The sequence below is a fragment of the Cupressus sempervirens genome, chromosome 9, assembly GCF_028749045.1.
Source record: "Cupressus sempervirens isolate cs-2001-9-10 chromosome 9, ASM2874904v1, whole genome shotgun sequence".
In the NCBI taxonomy this organism is placed as follows: domain Eukaryota; kingdom Viridiplantae; phylum Streptophyta; class Pinopsida; order Cupressales; family Cupressaceae; genus Cupressus; species Cupressus sempervirens.
In genome coordinates, this window is record NC_143126.1 from 570,767,671 (window position 1) to 570,794,014 (window position 26,344).

The 26,344-nt window shown below is 33.4% G+C and overlaps 1 protein-coding gene across 1 annotated transcript in view; it reads right to left on the reverse strand.

Annotated features, from left to right (window-relative positions):
• Positions 1–11,818: 11,818 nt before the first annotated feature.
• Positions 11,819–26,344, reverse strand: part of LOC149539946 (glucose-1-phosphate adenylyltransferase large subunit 1-like) — a 180,541-nt gene continuing 166,015 nt past the window's right edge. Inside the window, exon 16 of the transcript XR_016356324.1 lies at positions 11,819–12,075. The gene's annotated coding sequence lies outside the window, so the exon portion shown is untranslated. The remainder of the gene's footprint in view (positions 12,076–26,344) is intronic.

The window sequence follows — 26,344 nt, forward strand, 5'->3', positions numbered from 1 at the left end:
GCAAATCTATGGATTTGATATATAGATTTTAGAGGGTTACTATCTTGCAAGAACCTGATTTGTAAAGATGATTCAAGGTAGAGAAAATTTTGATAATGCAATATTAGATACATATAGACAAATTGCAACTAGATTAGATGATGTAGAGAAATCCCAAAGGAGAGGAGAACATCTTGAAAATTTAAGTGACAATGAAGCAATAACACCAAACCCTAATCTAGAACCTAAAGAAGATCAAGATGAAACAAGATTGCAAGATTGTTGAGAGTATTGTCTAGGACACATTCAAAGCCTGTTGTAGAAGTTGTTCCTTATAATGAAAAATTGGATACCAATGCTATGTTGGATTGGATCTCTGATATGGAGAAGTTTTTTGAGTATGAAAATAGTTCTAATAATAGGATGATGAAAATTGCAGTTATTAGGTTGAAAGGTCATGCTTCACTGTGGTGGGAGCATTTGCAAACTGGTAGACAAAGGAGAGAAAAAGAGAATATCAAAACATGGGTGAAGATGGTAAAAAAAGTGAAGAAGAAGTTCCTTCCTACTGATTACCAACTTATTTTGTTGAGAAAGATGCAAAATTTGAGACAAAGAGACATGACTATGAAGGAGTATACTAAGGAATTTTATAGATTGGACATCAAATCTGGACATGTGGACTGTGATGTTCAGAAAATTGTAAGGTATCTAAATGGATTGAGATCTAGAATTCAAGAGGAAATAAGTTTTTTCAAATTGGAAAGTGTGGAGGAAGCATACCAATATGCCTTGAAAGCTGAGGAGATCTTAACAAAGAAGCATGAACAAAGACAAAGAGGTAGATGTGGTAGATTGTAGAGAGGTAGAGGAAGATCTTATGGTGAAGGTGGAAGATCTAATAATTCTATACAAGATAAGAGAAAATATGAATGGAAGAATGATGACAAAGGCAAGACTGAATGGAAAGCTGGTAATTCTTATCAAGGAGGTAATAATTCTTATTGAGGAAGAGGTAATTCTTATTCTAGAGGTGGTTTTCATGGTAATTGTTTTAGATGTGGTAAAGAGGGACATAGATCCTTTGAGTGTAGATCCTCTGAAAGTGGGTAAGGTAATAGAAATGTAGTGATTCAAGTAGATGATGAGGGTTCACCAAGTGAACTTGAGGCTAGAGAAAATATGATGGTGAGAAGAATCTTATGTAATAAGGGAAGTGATGAGGAACCTATTTTAAGGAGAAGTCTTTTCAAGACTAGATGTAAGATGGCTGGAAAATGTTGCAAGGTGATCATTGATAGTGGAAGTTCTACAAATTTGGCATCAAAAGAGTTGGTTACAAAGTTGTAGTTGTAGAGGCTGAAGCATCCTAAGCCCTATCATGTTTCATGGATCAAAGATGAGCATAAGATATTGGTAAGTGAACAATTTATTGTGAAGTTCAAGATTGGAAATTACTGTGATGAAGTTTTGTGTGATATTATGCCTATGGATTGTTGTCATATTTTTTTGGATAAACCTTGGCAATACAATAGATATGTTATACATGGTGGAAGATTGAATCAATATACTCTTTGGGTAAATGGAAAAAAATGAATATTGGTGCCTTTGATTGAAAGTCCAAATGAGGTTAATTGTACTACTATGATAATTTGTATGGTTAATGGGAAACAATTTGAAAAAGAAATGAAAAGGAATCAAGTTTTTTTTTTGTAATTCCTAGAGGACCGAGTTTTGGTAGTAATGACTGAGTGACAACAAAAGTTGGTAATGACTGAGTGACAATAGGAATTGGTAGAGGCTGAGTATCAGTAGAAATTGAAAATTTGTTGAATAAGTATAAAGATATTGTTGTAGAGGATATACCTGATGGTTTACCTTCAGTAAGGAGCATAAGTCATTGTATGGATCTGATTCTTGGAGCTAGTTTTCCAAATAAAGCTAAATAAAGATTGACACCTACCGAGAATGAAGAACTTAATAGACAAGTGCATATGTTGTTGTAGAAAGGTTTGATCAAAGAAATTTTGAGTCCATGTGTTGTACATGTTGTATTAGCACCTAAAAAGAATGGATAATGGAGAATGTTTACTACTTTGAGAGCTATTAATAGGATCACAATGAAATATAGGTTTCCTATGCCAAGGATGCATGACATAGTCGATTGTTTGAGTGGGGAAAAGTATTTTACCAAGATTGATTTGAAGAGTTTTTATCATTAGATTAGAATTAGAGAAGGTGATGAATGAATGAATTATTTTAAAACAAAAGATGGTTTGTATGAATGGTTGGTTATGCCTTTTGGTTTGACTAATGCACCTAGTACTTTCATGAGGTTGATGAATGAAGTTCTGAAAAGATTTTTGGGTAAGTTTGTAATTGTTTATTTGGATGACATTCTGATATTCAGTAAGACTAAGGAAGAACATCTTGAGCATGTTAGATAATTATTATAGAGATTGGAGGAGAAGCTAGTGATTAACTTGAAGAAGTGTTCTTTTTATGCAAGAGGAGATTGTGTATTTGAGATTTGTGATTTCAGCTAATGGCTTGAAGATAGATCCTAAGAAAGTTAAGAAGTTTTACAATGGCCTACACCTAAGAATGTGGGTGAGGTAAGATCATTTCATGGTTTGGCTAGTTTTTACAGAAAGTTTATAAGGAATTTCAGTTATGTTTGTAATGCTATGACTGAGACAATGAGAGGAGATAAAAAAGAATTTAAGTGGACACATGGAGTTGATAAGAATTTTGAGACTTTGAAACAAAAGGTTATTGAGTTACCTGTATTGGCTTTGCCTAATTTCAATAAGGTATTTCAAGTTGAATGTGATGCAAGTGGTAGTGCAATAAGAGTTGTATTTAGTCACAAAGGTAAACCTGTTACTTTATTTAGTGAAAAATTGAATGATGCTAAAATGAAGTATTCTATGTGTGATAAAGAGTTTTATGCTATTGTTCAAGCCTTAAAGAAGTGGAGACATTATCTGATTCCTAAGAAGTTTGTGTTGTATACTAATCATAAAGCTTTACAATACTTGGGAAGTCAACATAAATTGAACCAGAGACATATGAAGTGGGTTCAGTACTTGCAGAGTTTCACATTTGTCATTAAGCATAAGAGTGGAGTTACTAATATATTGTTGATGCATTAAGTAGAGGACATTATTTATTGATTGAAATGAAGGTTGAAGTTCTTGGTTTTGATGACATGAAAGAGTTGTATGATACTGACCCTAATTTTTTGAGGCATGGAGAGAATGCAGAGCACCAAATCTAACAATACACATAAGTATGATGAGTATTTTATTCAAAAAGGTATGTTATTCAAAGGTATTTAGTTTTGTATTCCTAGAAGTTCAAAGAGGTTGAATTTTATTAAGGAAAAGCATAGTGGTGGATTGGCTAAACTCTTTGGAATTGATAAAACATTGAGTTTGTTGAAGGATAAGTATTATTGACCACACATGTATAAGGATGTTCAAAAATTTGTGAAGAGTAGTGGAGTTTGTCAAATTGCAAAAGGAGTAAGTTAGAATACTAGTTTGTATACACCTATTGTTGTTCCTGAGAAACCTTGGAGTGACATTAGTATGGATTTTGTTCTCGGATTGCCTAGGATAGTGAAGGGGTATGATTCTATATTTATTGTTGTGGATGGGTTTTCTAAGATAGCTCATTTCATACCATGTAAGAAGACATCATATGTTGAGCATGATACCAAAATTTTCTTTAAAGAGATTGTGAGATTGGGTAGATTACCAAGAAGTAGTATTTCTAACATAGACAATAAGTTTGTTGGTTATCTTTGGAAGAATTTGTGGAAGAAGATGGGTACTAAGTTGAAGTTTAGCTCTACATTCCATCCATAGATAGATGGATGGATAGAGGTTGTGAATAGAAGCTTGGGTAATTTACTAAGATATTTAGTTGGAGACAAGCTAAATAATTGGGAAGTAGTGTTGGTACAAGTTGAGTTTGCGTATAATAATTTTGTGAATAGGATTAGAAGGAAAACACCTTTTGGGATTGTTACTAGAATGCAACCTAGAGGAGTATCAAATTTGAGAGATGTTGTTGGTGAAGAAAAGAGAAGCATTGCAGGGGAATAACTTTCAAATTTTTTGGAGTCTTTGCATAAGGAAGTAAATTTGAGGTTGGAACAAAGTAATCTGCAGTATAAGGAGAATGTTGATAAGTGTAGAAGACATCAAAATTTTGAAGTTGGTGATGAGGTGATGGTTCATTTGAAGAAAGGAAGATTTCCTGTTGGAACATACAATAAGTTGAAGATGAAGAAGTTTGATTGTGGTAATGCTTATGAAGTTGAGTTACCTAATAACATGGATATATCTCCTATATTCAATGTTTTTGATGTAAGGAAACTTAGGTGTAGAAACATCTTCCTACACTAATCCCTTAAGGAAAGTATTGTGCAAATTCTTATTAAATCCTTACAATTACAGATTTGATATTATGTAAACAATAATATTGTAGTCAACCATAAACATAGAAAATAGATAGAGAAAAAAAACACATAAGTACAAAGATATGTTGATGGAGAAAAACCTTTCGATAAAACAATGCCACCCCTCCAAAACTTGCACAATGTATTATCTTCAACACAAGGTTATAACACACTTGCAATGCAAGTTCTTTCAGGACACAGAAGACTAATCTAGTAGCAACCAACAATACACTTTTCACTCTCTCCAATCTACAACATGTCTTCACATCTTCACCCATCATCAAATCTTCTAGAGACAACTCCTACACGTCATAGGAATCTTTCATAACCATTTCAACCATGATCTCCTTACACACAATTCAAGATACTAACACATACAAGTGGAATGATACATCAACATGTCAACTAGAAATGTACATTCACACTTAATTACATTATTTGCAAAAAATTCATTTACAAAACAAATAATAAGAATAGGAATTACTCAGGGTTGAGACACCTTATTCCTAACATCTAATTTATATAAGTATGATGAGTGAGATGATGAAGTTGTTGTATCAGAAGATTATCCTAAGAAGTAGATTGAAGAAGTTGAACAAATATTGGATCAGAGAGTGGGCAAGAGCACAAGAGGAAAATATAATTATGAATATTTGGTGAAGTGGAAGAACAAACCTATTGAAGATACTTCATGGATTTCTCAATCTAATTGGATTCAGCTCAGATTGTAACATCTCAATGATTCAGGAGAATCATTTCTTTCAACCCTAGTTGTTTGATGCAAGAGCATATTGGGTTCCCTTGTAATCCTACACTTTTTGATTAGTTACTGTCGAGTTCAAGTTGCTATCAAGTTTTAGATGCTACCAAGTTCCAGTTATTACTGAGTTTAGTTGCTATCGAGTTCCAATTTCTACCAAGTTCCAATTGCTACCAAGTTCTAGTTGTTTCCAATTTTAGTTCCTACTGAGTTTCAATTGCTACTAAGTTCAGTTGCTACGAAGTTCTAGTTTTTGTTGAGTCCTAGTTGCTACCAAGTTCTAGTTGCTGTTGAGTTCCAGTTGATGCTGAGTTGTCTAGTGTTGGCTAAGTGTTCCTTCATGTACCAAGGGAACTTGATATTGTTGATGCTCGGTCCTTCATTAACCGAGTTGTCTATGTTTTGATTCTTAGTTGGAGTTGACCTTTGTATTTAATTTGGATCATAAATTTAATGATAGGATCTTGTTTAGGGATGAGAGTTGACTATTTTGAGGTCGACCTTTCTTTCATGTAATGATCTAGAATCTTCTGTGGCAAGTATAAATAGAGTTCTTAGGCTTAGGTTAAAGGGAGAACTTAGAGGACTTCAAAGTGGGAAGCATATGTGTTTATAAATCTAAATTTGAAGCTCGATCATGGATCTTGAATGTATTTGTATCTGGTCGTAGCCCAGAAGGCCTTACACTTGGGCATTTATGTTGATTATTTGATGAATCAATAAAAGAGTTTACTCTTCTTCCTCCTTTGGTTGTTGTTTTTTGTGTTGTGTTTCTATTGTGTTAACTCTTGCAAGGTGGTTTGGATAGCTAGGTTTGCCTTTGGCCCTAGTTCACCATCCCTCCCTACATCATGGTATTACTCTTTGGCTCCTTATTCCATTGATTAGTCTCAAAAAATTTCCATTTATTTCATCCAATAATTTCAAAATAATAATGGTCCTCAATTTTTTTATTGACTTAATGCATCGTAAACAAGGAGTTAAAGAAAGGATTAGTGATTTCATTGGTAGATTTAAACACTTTCATTTTCAAATTTATTATCCTATTCCTAATGTAGAAATACAACATATCTTTATTTTTAATTTGCAAAGGACACTATTTGGATATACTTCTTTTCTACAATTATATGCAATGCTTCATCATTATCAACTACAAGTGAGATAATTTGATAGTACTAATCAGATGGATCTTATCACCATTGATAAGAGTGATGTCACATAACATCTTAATTGTTAGATTGTGGTGACTGATCAGGAAAGTATTGTACATACTTCATAAATAATGGGGTTCGGGGCATCGCCCCGAAAAAAAAATTTTTTGAGAAGTAGCCGACATGGTAGCCGACATATTATGGCCAACATATGGCCGACATGTTATAACCCTAAAGTGGTTTAATAATTGTATAAAAGGGGCTTAGGGTTGGGTATTTTTTATATCTGGTGATACGAAATTGGTTCTTGCGGCGGTATTGAGCTGTAAGGGATTACGGATTGTAATCAAGTTGTAATCACTGGATTGTAATAAGATCGAACTTGCTATTTGGTGGACGTAGCCTAGGGATTGGGTGAACCACGTTAAATCTTGCTGCCTTGTGTTCATTTCTGTGTGTTCTATTATTTTCTATTATTGGTTATATTTGCATGTAGATTTTATTTCTGTCCGTGGTTTATCCTAACAAGTGGTATCAGAGCAAGGTTGTCTTTCAGTTATCCTCTATAGGAAAGTCTCACGGTTAAGTGGGAGTCTCACAGTTGAGTGGGAGTGATGGCAGATGAGGGTAAGTTGAGGGTTGACAGGTTTAATGGGCAGAACTTCCAGTTATGGAAGATGCAAATGGAAGACTATTTATATCAGAAGGATTTATGGAAGCTGTTGGAAGGAAAAGCCAAGAATCAGGGAACTATGTCAGAGGCTGAATGGGATCTTTTGGACAGAAAGGCACTCGAAAGCATTCGGTTATGCTTGGCACCATCGGTGGCATTTAATATTACAAAAGCAAACACGACGGAAGATTTGATGAAAACCCTAGCGACACTGTATGAAAAGCCCTCCGCTTCAAATAAGGTATTTCTCATGAAGTGTTTATTTAATATGAAAATGGCAGAAGGTGGATCTCTTGCAGATCATTTAAATGAGTTTAATACTATTACTAGTCAATTATCTTCTATGGGTATCAATTTTGATGAAGAAATTAGGGCTCTCTTGATTTTGTGTTCTTTGCCTGAAAGCTGGAATGGCTTGGTAATGGCGGTGAGTAATTTTGTTCCTGGATCTAGTACCCTAAAATATGATGATGTGATCGGTGTTATTTTAAGTGAGAAAACTCGTAGAAAATCCTCAGGTGGATCTACATCAGGAAGTGCTTTAAATGCACAAAGCAGGGGCAAAACGACTGAAAGAGGAAGTAACTCTAGAAATCATGGGAAATCAAGAGGAAAGTCAAAGGGGAGGAGGTCTCAATCGAGAGGACCAAATGATTGTTGGTACTGTGGGAAACCACGGCACAAAAAGAAAGATTACTGGACTCAAAAGAAAAATGAAGGAGATAAATCAGATGGAGACAAAGAGGCAAATGTGGTAAGTAACAAATCCAAAGAGGATGCTTTGCTTCTGTCTTTAGAGAGTGTTGATGATTCATGGGTTTTAGATTCCGGTGCTTCTTTTCATGCTACACCTCATAGAGGTTATTTCATTGATTATGTCCAAGGGGATTTTGGGCTTGTTTATTTGGGGGATAATGAACCCTATCAGATTATTGGAAAGGGAAAAATTAAGATTAAGTTGCAGAATGGGAATCACTGGCTACTACATGAGGTAAGACATGTTCCAAAACTAAGTAGAAATTTAATTTCAGCAGGGCAACTCGGTGATGAGGGTTGTGTAGTTACTTTTAATGATAAAAATTGGAAGGTTTCAAAAGATTCCCTTGTAGTAGCAAAAGGTGTGAAAGTAGGCACCTTATATCTTTGTACAGGTCATATTGTTCCTTCTACTTTGATTGTTTCAGAAAAAAATGAATATTCAGGAACAATTACTGTAGTTGAGCAAGGAGAACAAATAGCTGTTGTAGATTTTGATACAGCGTTGTGGCACAATAGACTTGGGCACATGAGTGAGAAAGGTATGAAAGTACTTCATTCAAGGAAAGTTTTACCAGGTCTAAAATGTGTGAATATGGATTTCTGTGAAAGTTGTGTGTATGGAAAACAAAAGAGAGTGAGTTTTGTAAAGACAGGGAAGGAAAACAAAAAGGAGAAATTAGAGCTTGTGCATACAGATGTATGGGGACCGGCTCATGTATCTTCCCTTGGTGGCTCTCATTATTATGTTACATTTATTGATGATGCAACTAGAAAATTATGGGTTTATTTCTTTAGACAGAAATCTGATGTATTTCAAACTTTTAAGAAATGGAAATGCTTGGTTGAAAATGAGACTGGTAAAAAATTAAAATGTCTCAGATCTGATAATGGTGGTGAGTATTGCAGTCATGAATTTGAAGATTATTGCTCCACTAATGGTATTCGTAGACAAAAAACTATTCCAAGGACTCCACAGGAAAATGGAGTGGCTGAACGCATGAACAGGACTATAATGGAGCGTGCAAGGAGCATGAGGTTGCATGCTGGGTTGCCCTTACACATGTGGGCAGAGGTTGTTAATACTGCAGTATATTTGATTAATAGAGGTCCCTCTACTCCTTTGGGCTGTGGTATTCCAGAGGAAGCATGGACTGGTAAGAAGGTGAGTTATTCTTTTCTCAAGACCTTCGGTTGTGAAGCTTTTGCTCATATAAACTCTGAAAATAGAACCAAGCTAGAAGCTAAATCAAAGAAATGTGTCTTTGTTGGATATGGCATTAATGAATTTGGCTATAGGCTTTGGAATTTTGAAAATCATAAAATTATAAAAAGTCAGGATGTCATATTCAATGAAAAAGTGTTGTATAAAGATCTGTTGCAGCAACATGAGAAGAAAGAAGATGATTATGTAGTGCTGGATGATACTCCAAAAGCTGATGTTCCAGCCATTCCTCATGATGTGCAACAACTGCAACAACAAATACCACACACACTAGTGAATGTTAGATGGTCAACAAGGCCAATTAGACCTCCACAAAGGTTTTCTCCCTCTTTGTATTCTATTTTACTTACTGATGCTGGTGAACCTGAAAGTTATGATGAAGCTATATAGGTGGATACTAAGATTCAGTGGGAGTCTGCAATGAAAGATGAAATGGACTCTTTGCTGAAAAATAAGACATGGGATTTGTGCAAGTTGCCTGCAGGTAAAAAGGCTTTACAGAATAAATGGGTTTATAGGTTGAAAGAAGAAGAAGGAGGTAAGAAAAGATTTAAGGCCAGGTTAGTTGTAAAAGGATTTGCACAGAAAAAGGGAATTGATTTTGATGAGATATTTTCTCCTGTTGTTAAAATGACTTCTATTCATACTGTTTTAAGTCTTGTGGCTACTGAAGATTTGCATTTAGAGTAGATGGATGTTAAAATAGCCTTTCTTCATGGTGATTTGGATGAAGAAATATATATGGCTTAGCCACAGGGTTTTGAGGTCAAAGGTAAGGAGAACTTAGTGTGCAAATTGAAGAAAAGTTTATATGGCTTGAAGCAAGCACCTCGAAAATGGTATATGAAATTTGACAGTTTTATGCATGAGCATGGATATAATAGGTGTCATTCAGATTACTGTGTTTATTTTAAGAGGTTGGATGATGATAGCTACATTATTTTATGTTTATATGTTGATGATATGCTTATAGCTGGATCTAACATGGATCATATTAAGGGGCTGAAATGCCAATTAGCACATGCATTTGCTATGAAGGATTTGGGGGCAGAAAAAAAAATTCTTGGTATGAAGATTTGCAGAGATAGGAAGAACAGAACATTGACGCTATCTCAAGCTGATTATGTTGAGAAGGTGTTGCAACGTTTCTCTATGGAGAATGCTAAAGCTGTCAGCACACCTTTACCTGGTCATTTGAAATTGACTAAGGAGATGTGTCCCAAGACATAGGAAGAGGAGGATAAGATGTCCAAGGTACCCTATGCTTCAGCTATAGGAAGTTTGATGTATGCTATGGTATGCACTAGGCCAGATATTGCACATGCAGTGGGAGTCATTAGCAGGTATATGAGTCATCCAGGATTTGAGCATTGGAATGCTGTCAAGTGGATTCTCAGATATTTGAGAGGAACATCCAATAAGTGTTTCCACTTTGGGGGCTCTACTACTAATTTACAGGGCTATGTTGACTCAGATTTGGCTGGGGATATTGATACCAGGCAGAGTACTACAGGTAATGTCTTTACTATTGGTGGGGCAGCCGTGAGCTAGGTTTCTAGGCTACAGAAGATTAATGCTCTCTCCACTACAGAGGCAGAGTATGTTGCTGCTACAGAGGCAACCAAAGAGATGATATGGCTTCAGTTCTTCTTGGAAGAATTGGGACATCCTCAGAAGGATAATTATTTGTTCACAGATAGTCAGAGTGCCATTCATCTTGCTAAGAATTCAGCTCTGCATTCTAAGACCAAACACATACAGTTGCGGTACCATTTCATTCGGTCAGTTTTGGAGGATGGACAGTTAAAGCTGGAGAAGATACATACCAATGAAAATCTAGCAGATATGTTGACAAAGGTTGTAACAAGGGAGAAGCTGAACTCCTCTTCAGCTTCAGTTGGTCTTTTAGATTAAATGTGAATAAAAGAACAGCAGAGTCCAGGGTGGTTTGATCTAGTGGGAGCCCCATGCGGTAGTTGTATTGCTACAGGATCAATCTCCAAGTGGGAGATTGTTAGATTGTGGTGACTGATCAAGAAAGTACTGTACATACTTCATAAATAGTGGGGTTCGGGGCATCGCCCTAAAAAAAAAAAAATTTGGGAAGTAGCCAACATGGTAGCCAACATATTATGGCCGACATGTTATAACCCTAAAGCGGTTTAATACTTTTATAAAAGGGGCTTAGGGTTGGGTATTTTTTATATGTGGTGATACGAAATTGGTTCTTGCGGCGGTATTGAGCTGTAAGGGATTACGGATTGTAATCAAGTTGTAATCACTAGATTGTAATAAGATCGGACTTGCTGTTTGGTGGACGTAGCCCAGGGATTAGGTGAACCACGTTAAATCTTGGTGCCTTGTGTTCATTTTTGTGTGTTCTATTATTTTCTATTACTGGTTATATTTGCATGTAGTTTTTATTTCTGTCTGTGGTTTATCCTAACACTAATAAGTTTCAAAAACTTAATAATTAAATTGATCCACAAATCATCTAATGCAATAAATGATCGAGTGACATCCATATCTAAAGGTGTGTTTCGCATATCCTCTATCTTTAGACTTAATCACCTTTATGCTCCCTTGTCTAGTTATTTGCATAATATGAAGACTATTACCTATTTTTCACCTTCAGGCTCAAATCAGGTAGAGCTATGCTTGCTAAGAGACAATCATTTCAAAAATATGATGACGTGTTCTATGCCTTAATTGGAATTTGTTTTTACTTTAATACAATCATGCACATAGATATTATATATTATGAAGAAAAGAAAGCATCATATATAAATTGATATACTATTACATCTTTTCTAAAAATGTAAGCATCTTTATTCATCAAAGTATTATGTTACTTCACACAAGTTCTGAAAATAGCCAAGAAAGATAAATTCAGTTCTTGAATTTATAACATGAATACATGTGTGAAAAAAAGAAAATAAGTCATAAGAGTCATAGGGGCCAGTCATTGCTTGAATGACTAGTTGCAATGTTTTGTGTTTTGATCATACACACACTCTTGATGAACTGTTGCTCCTTGTTGTCCTACTCTCCAAGCACCAAATCCTAAAAGTGAAAAAAAAGATAAGTTACATCAAATGGATATAAGAAACAACCAACCAATCTCATCATTACACCCCAAAAATGCATCCACATTATCAAAACCCTAACCCTTCTTTATTCTTTCTAACTAGTTTGTGTCATGTGCAACAATGAAGATAAGTGACACATGGATGTAAATGCAGCTCCCATGAGGGTTATAGCCCAGGGTGTCACTAACAAACAAGAATAATGTATGTAGAAACAAGAAAAATATCAAAGGGTCATGCAAAAATAACATGTGAAACCTTTTATTGTATTCAAATGAAGAATGTTGGAAGACTCAATCAGTGAATGTTTAAGAGACAACATTACATGCTTGAAACCTTATAGATAAATTGGGGCAATAGGTAGGGATTGGTTAACAGATGGAATTGGTTTTGAAAAGGGAAATAAAATGTTTGTTTCAGCAAGGCTAATATGCTACAGGAGGCTAGTGATGCTACAAGAAGGTGCATTCAATAGGAAATCTGAAAATTGTATGTTGCTATAGGAAGTATAGTGGACCAACAAGAAGGATACATGCTAACCAAAATAAAGTGTTACAAAAATAAGGTTTTGTGCATTCCCATGAGCTAAGTGGATATGCATTGCATATATATCAATGAAGATCCTAATTTCAACATCAATGGAATGATTAAAGATGTCTAACCATACATTAGGAAGGTTGCTGAAAATGCAATACCAAGATAAAAATTTGATATTTGTATTTAATGACTAGTCAACAAAATGATGCATACTTCAATCATAACATGGAAAGTTCTTAAAGCTACTAATAAGATTCAACATGCTACGAGAGATGTTAGCTTCCAAGAGTAAAAACATAAGTGATGGACATTGTTATCAAAGTAAGCTACTACAACAGATCTAAAAAATTGTGCTACTACAAGAAGTAAAGTGGAGTAGTAGGAAGAGGGTATTTGTTGAGAAAAAAAGAGAATTTTAAACTATATTTGTGCATGAATCCATTGAAACACAATACTCAGCCATGAATAGAATAATACTTTCAACATCAATAATGGGTTTAAAGGAATAGCAACAATCCTCATAGTGGATGTAATTTCATAGCCATCAAAATGAATAATTATGTATAACACGAGAGTATGCAGAGAAATTCTTTCAAGTTTCATAGAAATAAATGAAAAATAATATAATATTCATAAGGAAAAGAAAATACATTTAGGGAAAAAAACATGTGGCAACTAAAAGGCTTCATTTTCATTTTAGCTCTTGTAAGACTGGTTTCTATAAACATATTGGAACAATACATTGTGCATTCTCTATTTTATTTTCCTCCAAATTAATGAGATATTGTGAAGTCAAATAGCATGGAGATGAAGGATAAAATTTTTGTGACAATTAAAGAAAAATATGTCTCAATGTAAAAACTGGTGGTAAAGAGCACAAGTTTGTTGTCCAAGAAAAGTAAAAGTTCTAAGATATGTTCTCAGAATAATAAAAGTGAACAACAACAATGATACAATAATCTATAGACTCTTTTTACTAATTCAACATGAGACCATTGCTACAAGAAAAATGAAATGTAACTATGACATTTGCATTACTAATAGAAAAAGACTAAAAATTCTAAATCATTTCAAAGAAAAGAAAGCCTGAATCTTGATCACCAAATAATGAAGATTCAACATGCAGAAAACATCTTTATCACAACCACAACCAATATATGAGATTACAAATAAAGGTCTTGCACATGATCCTAAATTTAAGACAACTATGGTTGTTAATAGAGCCAAATAAGAATCTGCTTCAAATTTCTATAATATCAAAGCCATAGAACAAAGTGTTGCACAAGTCATTTTTGGAGATTTTTTGAAGAAGCCATGTTAAAGAAGTATATTTCTAGCCAAGCACATAAAATGGGCCTATGTAAAAGTCTCTTCAGGCTTACACTCACAAGGGGAAAAAATTAGTGTGCCAATTTCTATGTACAAATCTACAAAGCCAAGAGAGATACATTTTCCAATTTTTTACATCCATTGTTCAAGCTAGTGAGGTGTTATATACTAGAGGTGTGGCACATAGTAAAAAAGAAGGCACAAAAAAAGACCATCATTGAAAATATTTTTTGGCTGTTATAATAGCTATGCAATGACAAGTGGTCAAGTGACTTACTATTCTTAGCAATATGTTTAAAGAAAAAGCAATAACAAATTATTCAAACAAGGAAAAAGAAGACATGTCAAAGGGTTGTTGCCTACATATATCATTGAGATATTAGACAATGTTTTAACATAGTGGTTTAGATAAATAAGAAATATACAAGTTCAAAGCCTATAAATGATAAACCCTCACAATTGTAGTTGTAGATGTAAGTCTAGTAACATTATTTTCAAATGTGAGATAGAATAACAACACACCTATCTTGACACCATGTTCATAGCCAAAGGGATTGAGATTCAATTAAAATGGACTCTTAAACTTCCTTAGAAAATCTTTATTTCAATAATGGCAGCCAAGCATTCTTCTCTAAAAAACCCTCATAATATTTCTTTCTCAATATGCCTTGGAAATGTCTAATTATTTTAGGCATAAGGTTTAATGAAACCCTTAATTACTTTGAGAATAAATTTCAAGTTTAAGAATGTGGTATTTTGGTGGGTTCCTTTTCCACTCATTCATTATTTTATTTAATAATGAAGTGGTATATGCCACATAACATTGCTATAATATTAAATAAATTCAATGAAATATTCTTTTTGTTTCTACTATGCACATATAAGAATAATTAATTGATGAAAATTATAAACCAATTAATAAGTGCTAAAACTTTGTTAGAAGGAAACATAATAATTATGTCATTCAAAATAGATAAGGGTGACTTTAGTTTCTTCTGTAGACTTCTTGTCAAGAAGTTAAACTGGGTTGCAAACAATAGGAGAGTATATAGGGATGTTGAAAAAGACTTAGGGTTGAATTGGACTTCTTCATGGCCTTTGAGGGATATTTATAAGCAGTTGGAGAATTTTTGGGGGTAGTTTTGATGAGTTAGAGGGTTTTTTAGGACTTGACGAGGCTTTTCCATGCTTTTGACTTCATTTTGGGAGAGTGGAATCACCTATTTTGGGGTTATTTTCCTATATTCACCCTTATTGGTTGAAGGGTTGTATTTAGTGAGTTTTTCACTCAATTTGTAAGCCGTACTTGATTTTGAGAGAAGGCACTTATTGATTTTTGTTCAATCCTAGAAGATTTGATGGAGGATCAATTTTGGCATGATTTAGAAAATTCTTTCTAAGAACTTGACTGAAGACCATGATCTACAAGCATACTAGTTTGTAAGTAGTCTGAAAAAATAGCAGAACTACCTGAATTTTTTTTTGGATCAACTAAAAGATATCATAGAAATATATCCTCATCCTAGATAAATTGATCAAAAGACACCAATCAACAAACAAAGCTCAAATTTTTTTTCTTTCTAAAGGTTTCCCTACCAGGCATTTGGCAAATATGGAGTTACATAAAGAAGAATCAACTATGTGGGTACCTAATGTTAACATATTACTAGACATTTTAGCTGCAATAATGATGCATCTTGTTGACCCATCCCAAATTGATGGTGTTTTCAAACAACTTGATCAAGTGAGTTTTTTATCAAATAAGAATTGTTTCAATGAATGGTCAAGTTTTTTTTTTCTTTTTTCATCTCCTTTTGGTTGTCAATGTGCATGTTTGTCATTATGAGTTAAGGAGAACGAGAATCTATATTTCACAATCTATAAATGGTTTTTTTTGACCAAATTTTGTTGCTGGTTGGGCTAGGATAGGTCAGTTCCCTAGCTTTCCATAAGTTTTGTCAAACATAGTTAGTTTTTAGTAGTAGCTTTCCTAGTTTTAAATAAAGGTTCCAAGTGAAAAGGTTTTAGTGAGTTACAAAGACATGATCTAACTGCTATCAATATGAGAAGAGTCATGTTCTAAAGCTGACCCCCATGTCTACATACATTTTACAATCCTTTGATAATGATCTTGCATACATCTATGATCTGTGATGATTAAGTTCTACTCCTCAACACCACAAACCATAAACATACATACAATCATTAAGGAAGGGTAATCCTACATCTACATACCAAGTTTCAAGTTTCATTCATGCTTTCATATATGACTCTATATCTAATGAACTATTTTAGGCTATTGGTTATATATATCTAGAAGTCAAATACCTATCAAGTCACAAAAATGTTTCCTATTTTTCACCTTCAGTCTCAAATTAGGTAGAGTTGTTCTTACTAAGAGACAATCATTCCAAACAAATGACCATGTGTTCTATGCCTTAATGGGAAAATATTTTTACTTTGATCCAATCATGCACATAGATGTTACATTTTATGAAGAAAAGAAAGAATCATAATAGAAACTGATACACTATTACTCTTTTCTGAAAATGTAAGCATATTTATTCGTCAAAGTATTTATGTTGCTTCACCCAAGCCATGGAACTAGCTAAGAAAGATAAATTTAGTTCTTGAATTTATAACATGAATGCATGTATGAAAAATGAAAATAAGGCATAAGAGTCATATGGATCAGTCATTGCCTGGATGACTGGTTGTGTTGTCTTGCTTTTTGTCAACACAAAATGTAGGTAATAGTACAAAACTTTTTCAATTTAGTTTCATTTTTCTTTGAGTTTAGTTCATTATTTAATTGGATCACGTTGATTAATTAATCAGCCCCAATTGATATAATGATTCCTCTTACTAAAGGCTTTTATCAAGTCTTTTAGTTTTTATGTTTGTTGAGCTTATGCTTAATTTTTGAAGCCTTCATCATCCTTTTTCTTATTTTTGAGATTGTGTTTGTTAGATTTTGATCTTTTGACTTTTCTCAAATCATTTCTTTCAGTTTTACCTTCAAATTGATCTATTTTAGGGCTTAATCAGAGTGACAATCAAAAGATATGACTATTTTAGTGCCCAAAAGGTGGGCTCTCTAGGTGCAACTGCATGATTTTAAATATCATGTTATATTTTAAAGTTCACATTCACTTTTTGAAAAATATAACATAAATCCACTTTATGTTATGTTTTTAAGTTACTTTATCACTTAAATTAATCACCAAAGTGACTTTAGTGCACTTTATGATCTATTTTCATGTTGAGTTACTTTTTAAATTTTCACTTAAGTGACTATATTAACTATATAGTTTAATTTAATTTTTTAGTTTTGATTCAAAACATCTTAGTAAATATTACTTTTTGAATGATATTTGCACATTATATATTAAACTATATAGTGTAAATATTATTTATGACCGAATTAAGTGATATTTTGTCAAAAATTAAATAAACATGTGCTTAATTGATCACTTAAGTTATGCATTACATGTCTTTTAACCCAAGTGCATGAAAATATATATATGCACTTGAAGAATGCATTTTGTACTAGAAATAAATCAAAACATGTTCTCTAAAAATATGTAATGGTCATCCTGGAATGAGTTTTGCATATTTTCAAATGTGTAATGACCCTTGGAGATTGTGTTTGCACTAGAAGACATGCATTTTCAAGCTTTTAAAATATGCAATGCCCCCTAGAGAGTGTGATTTTCCTTTAATACATGCATATGACCTTATAGAACTTGATTTTGAAGATTGAAGAGAACTTTATGCATTTGCTCCTCAAGAACACATTTTATGTTGAAATCTCCAAACCCATCCATTCCAAATCAAGGAAATCTTCTACCTAGGGTTGTTTTGCATTTGAATTCATTCCCATGCATTTGGTGTCCAAATCCATGAAGAAATCATTGCATTTTATGAAGATTTGAAGCCACATTCTACCTTCAAAAGTCAATTTGAGGTTTTTTTTTTATCATGTTTTAGACCCAAGAAGAATTGTTTGGGACTTTTGATCCATGTTGTTGCATGTTAAGATCATGTTTTTTCCCTCAAATGAAAAAAATTACTCATCTCCATCTGTTCCAAGAACATGTTTTTCTTAGAAACACACAAGAACATGTTTTGGGGCAAAAATGATTTATTTTTTGATGCTTTTTTAGTACATTTTTTGCATCCATATTCTTCATTGCTCATTTTGAATCTGTCATTGTAAGGTTGAAGAAGTCAAAGTTTTTTTTAGAATCTTTCAAAGTTGGAGCTTCTTTCTCCTCCATTTTTGGCTCATTAATCTTCAAGTAAGTGGACATTTTCTATCTTGGTCATTAATTTATAATATCTTGCTATTCTATTTCATGTTTTAGCTTGATGTTGCACACTTGTCTATACAAATTCCATGAATGGTGTATTTTTTCCTTTAAATATGCAATTGCACTTCAAGAGAAATTACATGTAATTCCACTTTCCATTTCATGAGCTACATCTCATTCTCTACATGCAATTACATGTAATCTCACCCTCCATCCACATTTACATGCAATCTCATCCTTCATTTCCAATCACATGTCACATTTATGTGTAATTCACTTTTCATGCAATTACATCTTTAGAACCCATTTTTGACTAAAGGTCACACTTTTAAAGTCAAAAGTTATCATTTGCACACATTCACATGCACCTAGCCTTCATTCCTCAAGGAATCTTTATAAGAACTCATCCTTTTCCCATATGTATTTACATTCCATCCATCTTCCTAAGTCACATGTTATCACTCTGCATGTACTTTCCATATCACATCCAATTCATTGCATATGTTCCATGAGTATCTAATCAATACTCAAAATATATTGTTCCTTAGAGATCTATTTTGCCAATATTCTCATAAAGTTAGAATTAATGTCTTGCAATGATGGATTCAATCCCATTGAAACTTTCATGTTGCAACAAGTCAAGATATGTGAGAATTTCTATAAAGAATGAAGACATCCTATAAAGAAGGTGTGCTTCAAATAAAGGAAGTAGTAATTCATTTGGTCTCCATTTTCCTAATGGTTGTTTGAGAACCTGAGTTCACATGGGAATGCACCAAGCACTTTGCTTCAAAAAAAGAAAAAGAAAAAAGTTAGTGCTATAGAAATTTTTTTCAAGTTTACATTCGAACACCATCAAGAAGGTTTTTTAAGTGTCAAAGACTCCAGTTTGTGTTGATCTACAAAGGAGAATTCACAACAACTTGAACAAGAAAAAACTTGATCACATCAAGATTTCAAATGACAATAGATAATTCATCAAAGAGAGTTAGAAGCTATATGCAACACCATGATTATCAAGGTGAATGTGGTGGCACGAAATATAGTAACTTCCAATCTTGTGATCATCCTAGATAGCATCACCAAGTACAAGGTCCTTCAGAACAATCCCTAGGATTATTTCAATTCTCTTCTGTCTTCTTCCTTGTTTAGTTTTGATGTTTGTATATGGAGAGGATGTATTAAATCAAAATGTTTAATTACATGTAATACGATTTGCATGTATAATGACATGTAATCTAATAATTTCTCTTGTTAGTTAGATCGGGTCAAAGTTGGTTGAGTTGCTCCCACTTTTTCCTCCTATTTCTCAACTCCTTGTCTTATATAAAGGAATTCCCCCTCATTATAAAAATCATATTTTATTGTATGCAAGAGAGCTCTAGAGAAATTATGCAAGAATAACTTTGATTATGTAGTGCTATTTCGAAAGAAAAGGAAATACAAAGAAATAATTGAAGCTAAATTTTGATTGAGTGCAATTGTTACTTGTGCAAGTTGGAAGCTTTGACTGTGATTTGCATTTTTAATCTTTGATTCATGTCTTTTTGCATTCTTAATAATAGAGCATAATGAGTTAAGAAGCAATTGGAGCTGAAGCTTTGACTATGAATGGTTGTGGAGATATATAGACTAGGAGCTTTGATTACAGCTTGTATCTCTTTCTTAATTCAAAAAATAGTTAGAATTCTTTACTTCCAAAAGTATTTGTGCCCCAATATTAAAGTTTATTCTTATAGCATAGATTTAGACTTTACTTAGAGCCAAATTGGTACAATTTCAACTAGCCTTTGAGTTAGTATTAGTTTATTGGTACCACCATTTACAACTCTAGATAGAAGTGTAGTTCAAGGTTTCATCTTGTCCATTACTCACTCTATGGGTAAGTGGATTATTTTTTGAAAGCTAAGAGAAAATTATATTGGTAATACCCTTTCAAATATATCAACTCCTTACTTACCTTGAGTTGATCCAAGGAACGGTGAGAAGGGGGAGCCTTCCCTTTAAGGTATGAGAGACTCTGTTCACATGTTGTGCCCAGTCTGCCTATTTTGCAGTTGGATTTTACCCAAAACTATCAGTTGCAAAATATCCACCCAATAGTTTTTTGGTGACTATGGTGGGGATAAAATACACATTTGAGAGCCTCATGCTTTCATTTGAAGTATACCCATGTCCTTTTTCATTGTAAATATTCATTGTAGTTTCAAGCATTTACTAAGGACATGTAAATGGCCCAAGGTCCTTGAGGAAATAATTTTGGACCATTGAATCCAACTCCACCCCTACATGATCTTCCAAATGGTTCATAAAAGAACTTTTCCAAATTCTTCGATGAAGAACAATACCCTAATGATCATATCATTTCTTTTTACATTGCATGCGGTGTTCATGCTATTGAATATGAGGATGTGTCTATAAGGTTGTTCATGGAAACTCTACAAGGCATGGATTTTGATTGGTTCTATCATTTACCACCATGTACTATCAGAAGGTGGGCTACCCTCATAGCCAAGTTGGTAGCCCATCTTGAGGATACGTTCAAGCTTCTTAAAGATGCCCATTCATTATTGGCCCAACTTGCTTAGTTGAAGAAGTTATCTCACCTACCTATGTGTGAATTTGTTGCTCATTTCAATGATAAGAAGAATTCTAGTTTTTCTCAACCTACAATTGCAAATTTGAAGTGGTTCTTTGTTAGTGCTCAAATTCTTGAAGTCGGTTTTCTATTAAGGAGAGAAGCCTCAACTACTCTCATAGCTACATAAATATTGGCGATTGAAATTAAAGATGATCTTATTCTTATTGGAAAGATAAGAATTAGAGAAAGAGGATTTGAAGAAAGTCATCATTCTTTGAATTTATCTTCTTTGAGCACAAGGACAAATCATGTAGTGCAAAGGTTAGAAAATGAGTTACTTTCCCTCAAAAAGCAAATAGCTCAAGGCATGTTCCTCGTTCCTCACAAAGATGTACAAAGGAGGCCTCTTCCAACTATTCCTCAAAGTTCTATTGTTGGGAATCAACAAAAATTTGTTTCATCATCAAAGAAGCTTGCACTTGAGGAACCATTAGCAAAAAAATTATGAAGCATCCTATGTTCAAAACTAGTGATCTTGTTATTCTCTTCTAGGAAAAGGAAGAAGACATAGCTAGCTACTCTCATATCTGGTGTACACAGTCTCAGAAGACCTATGATAAAAATATGAGGAAGGAAAATTCTTCCAAGATTCAAGATGGTTGTGTCATAAAAGTTGACATGCAAGCAAGTTCTAATCAAGCTAAAAATAATGTAGTCATGTCTCAAGGTCATGAACTTAAGCACACTATGCATAAATATTCAACCCCAAAGCTTGGAAAGGAATTTCTCATAAACAATAAAGACTTTCCCAAGTCATAAGTTTGTGAGTAGTGTGTTGAGCTAGGTAGTACAATTATATCATCATTGAAATCACACGAGCAAGGTTTCTTGATCATTCTAAGGTGTTGGCGATTAATGAACCAGTCAAGCAAGCTGTAGTTGGTAAGAAAAAATTAGAATTTGTTCAATGAAGGGGATATCCAATTCAACATCTTGTTTGGTTCGAGGCTAATGGAAAGCTAGAGTTTCCACATGTACCTGAACATGAAAATACTATTAAGGAAGACGTCCAAGAAGAATGTTTAGTTTAGGAGGAGCATTTTCAATTAATGGACCTTTCTTGGACCAATAGTATACATGATTCATCTCAAAAAGGTGAATTCCTTCATCTCTTCCAAGATAGGTTACATTAGGCATTAACATCATTGCTCCAATTGTTCGTGTTCCATCAATATGAAGTTTCCAATGGACATGCAAGGTACCACAATATGCTGAAAAAAGGTAGCTATTTTGTTGAACCTGTAAATGCTTTCATGTAAAATTTTCGTTTTTGGCTAGTTTTAATTAGGTAGGTATTTCTTTTTTTTTTATTAATTGTGCTTGCACATTTTTGTTTTATTAGATTTGCTTTGTGTAAGTTGCATTAGTTTTTTTTTTGGGTTGCCTAACTCTATAGTCCAATGGAGTGGATGAAGGAACTTAGAGAACTAGATTCTATGTCACTCTTTGTTTCTAAAAACAAATGAGTAACATTCCCTAAATAGAGGCAGTTGTTGTCTTACATTTTGTCAGCAAAAAATATAGGTAGGTATGAGACTTTTTCAACTTAGTTTTATTTTTCTCTGAGTTATTTCATTATTTAATTGGATAACATTGATCAATTATTCAACCTCAATTGATATAATGATTCCTCTTATTGAAGTCTTTCATCAAGGCTTTTTAGTTTTTCTATTTGTTGAGCCTATGTTTTATTTATGAAGCCTTCATCATCATTTTTCTTGTTTTTGAGTGTGTGTTTGTTATCTTTTGATCTTTAGGATTTTCTCAAATAATTTATTTCAGTTTTCCCTTTGATTTGATCTATTTTAGGGCTTAATCAAAGTTGGCAATCAAAAGACATGACAATTTTAGTGCCGCAAGGTGGACTCTCTAGGTGCAACTACACGATTTAAAATATCATGTTATACTTTAAAGTTGACATTCACTTTTTGAAAAATATAACATAAATCCACTTTATATTATATTTTTAAGTTACTTTATCACTTAAGTGACTATAGTGCACTTTATGTTCTATTTTCATGTTGAGTTTCATTCAATATTTGTCATTACATGCCAAGGCACATTGCATCCATTCTTTTCATATGAAACTGAACTTCAAGAGAAATTACATGTAATTCCACTTCCCATGTCATGAGACACTGCATCTCATTCTCTACATGGAATTACATGTGATCTCACTCTCCATCTTAATTTACACGCAATCTCATCCTTTATTCCCAATCACATGTCACATTTATGTGTGATTCACTTCTCATGCAATGACACCTTGAGAACCCATTTTTTACTAAAGGCCACACTTTTAAAGTTAAAATTTATCATTTGCATGCATTCCCATGTGCCTAGCCTTGATTCCTTAAGACATCTTTATAGGAATTCATCATTTTCCCATACACATTTACATACCATCCATCTTCCTAAGTCCCATTTTATCCCTCCATACGTACTTTCCATGTCACATCCAATTTTGGTGCAAATGTTCCATGAGTATCTAATCAATACTCCAAATATATTGTTCCTCAGAGATCCATTTTTCCAATATTCTCATAGAGGCAAAATCCATATCTTCCAATGATGGATTCAATCCCATTGAAAATTTCATGTTGCTACAAGTCAAGATATGCCATAATTTTTATAAAGAATGAAGAGATCTCGTAAAGAAGGCATGCTTCGAATCAAAGAAGTGGTAATTCACTTGGTCTCCATTTTCTGAATGGTTGTCTGAGAACTTAAGTTTGTGTGGGAATGCACCAAGAACTTTGCTTCAAAAAAAAGGGGAAAAAAAAAAACTTAAAGGTGCTGATAGAAAATTGTTTTTAGTTTACATCCAGACACCATCAAGAAGGTTTTCAAAGTTTTGGAGACTCCGGTTTGTTGATCTACAATGGAGAATTCATGACAACTTGAATGAGAAAAACCATGATCACATCAAGATTTCAAATGACAAAAAATAATTCATCAAAGAGAGTCAGCGGCTATCAAAAGATGCCACACCATGATTATCAAGGTGAATGTAGAATGCTCTATTATTAAGAATGCAAAAACACTTGAAACAAAGATAACAAATGAAAATTACAGTCAAAGCTTCCAACTTGCACAAGTAACAATTGCACTCAATCTAAGTTTAGCTTCAATTATTTCTTTATATTCCCTTTTCTTTCAAAATAGCACTACACAATCAAAGTTATGCTTGCACAATTTCTCCAGAGCTCTCTTGCATACAATAAAAGATGTTTTTTACAATGAAGAGGCACTCCTTTATATAAGAAAAGAAAATGAAAAAAAGGAGGAAAAAGTTGGAGCAACTCAACCAACTTTGACCTAGTCTAACTAACAAGAGAAATTATTAGATTACATGTCATTACACATGTAAATCATATTACATGTAATTACACATTTTGATGTAATACATCCTCTTCAAATACAAACATGAAAACTAAACAAGGAAGAAGACAAAAGATAATTGAAACAATCCTAGGAATTATTCTGAAGGGCCTTGTAATTGGTGATTCTATCCCAGATGATCACATGATCGGGAGTTCCTAGATTTCATGTCACTACATTCACCTTGATAATCATAGTGTTGCATCTTTTGATAGCCGCTGACTCTCTTTGATGAATTATTTGTTGTCATTTTAAATCTTTGTTATCTTTGTTTCAAGTGTTTTTGCATTCTTAATAATAGAGCATTGTGAGTTAAGAAGCAAACAGAGCCGAAGCTCTGACTGGGAGTGGTTGTAGAGATATATATACTAGGAGATTTGAGTATAGATTGTATCTCTTTCTTAATTCATAAAATAGTTAAAATTATTTACTTTTGAAAGTCTTTGTGCCCCAATAGTAAAGTTTGTTCTTATAGTGTAGATTAAGATTGGACTTAGATCCAAACTAGTACACTTTTTGCTAGCCTTTGAGTTAGTGCCTATTTAATAGTATCACCATTTACAACTCTAGATAGAAGTGTAGTTCAAGGTTTCATCTTGCCTAGTACTTACTTTGTGAGTAAATGGATTCTTTTTTGAAAGCTAAGAGGAATGAATATTGGTAATACCCTTTCAAATCTCTCAACTCCTTTCTTACCTTGAGTTGATCCAAGGAATGGTGAGTAGAGGGAACCTTCCCTTTATGGTAGGAGAGAATTTGTCTCACACGTTGTGGCTGGTCTACCTATTTTGCAAGTGGATTTTACCCAAAAATGTCAATTGCAAAATATCCACCCAACAGGTTGCAATGTTGGTTGTTTTGATCATTCACAATCCCAATGTCTTGCTTCTCCTTTCTCTCCCACTCTCCAAAGCACCAAATTCTAAAGTATAACAAAGGAGAAGTTAGATCCAATGTTCTAAGCAATAATCAAGGAATCTCATCATTATACCCCACACATGCATCAACATTATCAAAACCCAAACCCTTCTTTATATTTTATAACTAGTTTGTGTCATATGCAAAAAAGAGTATGAGTGATATGTGGATGTACATGTAGCTCCCACAAGGGCTCAAACCCAACATTTCATTGAAAAAAAGAATCAAACATGAACAAAAAAGAACAATATCAAAGGGATATGCAAAAATAATGTGTGAAACCTTTTATTGTATTCAAATGAAAAATACAAGAAGAGACAATGATTGATTGCTTATGGGACAACACTACATACTTGAAAACTTAAAAGTTAATTGGGATAATAGGTATGGATTTATTAACTTGTGGTATTGGCTATGAAAAGTGAAATGTAATATATATTTCAATAAGGATGATATGCTACATGAGGCAAGTGATTCTACAAGAAGGTGCATTCAATAAGAAATCTAAAAATTATATTATGCTATAGGAAGTACATTGGCACAATAGGAAGGATATGTGCTGACCAAAATAGAGTGTTAGAAAAATTAGATTGTGTGCATTCCTATAACCTAAGTTGATATGTATATCATCTATATCATTGAAGATTCTAATTTCAACATCAATGACATGATTAAGGATGTCCAACCATACATTAGGAATGTGGGTGAGAATGCAATACCAAGATAAAAATATTATATCATCATTTAATGACCAGTCAACAAAATGATGCATACTTCAATAATAACATCGAAAATTCTAAGAGCTAGAAATAACATTCAACATGCTAGAGGAGTTGTCCAGCTTCAAAGAGTAAAAACATAAGTGACAACCATTGTCATCAAACTATGCTGCTATAATAGATTTGAAAAGTGTGCTGCTACAAATAATGTTGAGTAAAATGAAGAGGGTATTTGTTGAGCAAAAAAGAGAATTGCTAATTAGAGTTGTGCATGAATTATAGACTAGATTTGCATATATATGTTGTATTTTTATATTGTAATAAACTAGGTGTAAAAATGGAAGAAAAAAAAAAGAAAAAGGTATTTTAATTAGAATATAAGATATTTTATATTTTATATGACATAGG